The 2500-nt window shown below is 33.6% G+C and overlaps 1 non-coding gene across 1 annotated transcript in view; it reads right to left on the bottom strand.

The window, feature by feature from the left end:
- Window positions 1–337, bottom strand: part of LOC122509067 — a 1917-nt gene extending 1580 nt beyond the window's left edge. The window contains exon 1 of the ribosomal RNA XR_006302289.1: window positions 1–337. This exon is cut by the window's left edge and continues 1580 nt beyond it. This is a non-coding gene — a ribosomal RNA (small subunit ribosomal RNA).
- Between the last annotated feature and the right edge of the window lie 2163 nt (window positions 338–2500).

The following is a 2500-nucleotide window of genomic DNA, read 5'->3' as shown; positions in this document are numbered from 1 at the left end:
ATAAGGCAGACATTTGAAAGATGCGTCGCCGGTGCGAGACCGTGCGATCAGCACAAAGTTATTCAGAGTCACCAAAGTAAACGGTGGACGAGCAAAGCCCGCCACCGATTGGTTTTGATCTAATAAAAGCGTTCCTTCCATCTCTGGTCGGAACTCTGGTTTGCATGTATTAGCTCTAGAATTACCACAGTTATCCAAGTAAATGTGGGTACGATCTAAGGAACCATAACTGATTTAATGAGCCATTCGCGGTTTCACCTTAATATGGCATGCACTTAGACATGCATGGCTTAATCTTTGAGACAAGCATATGACTACTGGCAGGATCAACCAGGGAGCTTTGAATATATCTTTCAAGTAATATTATAAAATAATACACTCTCAGAACACTCAAGCTTCTTTTTATAAATATTGAGTGAGAGAGTATAAAATATATAATATGAAGAGGGTCTTTTAAACATCGAAAGAAACATTTTGTTCTAAACGATGAGACTCACATACAACATATATTTAATATATATTTTTATAACTGCTCTCCTTATATATTTTTGTTTTTTTTTTTATATAAGGGCATTCGTTCAACATTTACAGATTGAGTCGCCCTCATTTTATATATTTTGACTCGAAATCCGTTCTTTGTACATTTCAAAACGTACTCTCAAATATATTATATACAAGATATATAAATTTTATATACCCATCGTTAGACTTTGAAAAAGTCGTCTTGTTAATGTCTTTAGACATTTTTTCGTTAAAAATTTTATTTTCAACTTATTCTCGCTCGGAATCGAGTGAGTCGATGCTCTGTTGTATAAGTATAAAATTATTTTCAAAAATGAAAAAATTCATACTAAAACGCCCAAGGCGCTCGTCACATAAGGGCCATTTGGTCTTAGACGCCGACCCGTGACAATGCTGTGCTTACAAGGATCCAAATCAAAAAAAAAAGTGTACCGCGATTCATGGTCTTATGCATTAACTCTTATGCGAAAAGTCTCCAAGTGATGTACACTAGCCCGAACAGGTCTTCAAGTACTTAACCAATAAAATACAATTTTTTCTTTTTTCAATTCGTCTAAACCCAACTCATATCTATTCGACAAATTTTTCAAAGTTCCCGTGCGCATTGCTTTTATATATCGTCTAAACTAAACTCATCTTCACTCAAAAAATGTTTTCAAGCGAAAAAAAAAAATTTTTTTTTTTTTTTTGAAATTATTTTTTTTTTTGAAAAATTTTTGGTGCGCATTGCTTTTTCATTATTCGTCTAAACCCAACTTATATACAATCGAAAAAATTTTTCAAATACCACTCCTTATAAGGATCCAAATCGCAAAAAAAAGTGTACCGCGATTCATGGTGTTATGCATTATGTCTTATGGGAGAATTCTCCAAGTGATGTACACAAGACTAAACTGGGCTCCAAGTACTTTGAGAAAAAAAAATTTTTTTTTTTTTACATTATTACAAGCCTTCCTTCTCAAGCATTGCTTCCTCCTCAAAGCTAGTAGCCGAGTGATCATTTTGAAAAATTGTCTCTCAATCGTCTAAACCCAACTCATATCCGATCGAAAAAAATTTTCTAAGTCCCCGTTCGCATTGCTTTCAGAGACATCACTTGTCCTAAAGTTTACACTTGTCCAATGTATAAAGAGTGTTCACAAGTCCAAGGTATATAGAGTTGTCACAAGTCCAATAGTTTACAACTTGTCCAATGTATAAAGAGTGTTCACATGTCCAAGGTTTATAGAGTTGTCACAAGTCCAATAGTTTACAACTTGTCCAATGTATAAAGAGTGTTCACATGTCCATGGTTTATAGAGTTGTAACAAATGAAATAGTTTACACTTGTCCACTATAATCAAAGTGATCACAAGTCCTAAAGTTTACTTTTGTCCGCTATATAAAGAGTGATCACAAGTCCAAGATATATAGAGTTATCACTTATTCATTTGTATTAAGAGTGATCACAAGTCCATGGTATAATATAAGTTGAGTTGTCACATGTACAATAGTTTGCACTTGTCCAATTTATAAAGAGTGTTCACATGTCCAAGGTATATAGAGTTATCACTTGTCCAATTTATTAAAAGTGTTCACAAGTCCAAGGTATATAGGGTTGTTAAAAATACAATAGTTTGCACATGTCCATTATGTAGATAGTGTTCACAAGTCCAATGAATATAAAGTTGTCACAAGTCCATTATATACAGAGTGATCACAAGTCCAAAGTATATAGAGTTGTTACAAATCAAATAGTTTGCACTTGTCCATTATATAAAGAGTGTTCACATGTCCGAGGTATATAGAGTTACCACTTGTCCAATTTATTAAAAGCATATGGAGTTGTCACAAGTACAATTGTTTGCATATGTCCATTATGTAGAGAGTGTTCACATGTCCAATGAATATAAAGTTGTCACACGTCCACTATATTCAGAGTGATCACAAGTCCAAAGTATATAGAGTTGTTACAAATCAAATAGTTTGCACTTGTCCA

This window comes from Leptopilina heterotoma, unplaced genomic scaffold (assembly GCF_015476425.1).
Source record: "Leptopilina heterotoma isolate Lh14 unplaced genomic scaffold, ASM1547642v1 Lhet_5931, whole genome shotgun sequence".
NCBI lineage: Eukaryota > Metazoa > Arthropoda > Insecta > Hymenoptera > Figitidae > Leptopilina > Leptopilina heterotoma.
The sequence above is the reverse complement of the archived record's forward strand: the minus strand, read 5'-3'. Positions and strand labels throughout refer to the sequence as shown.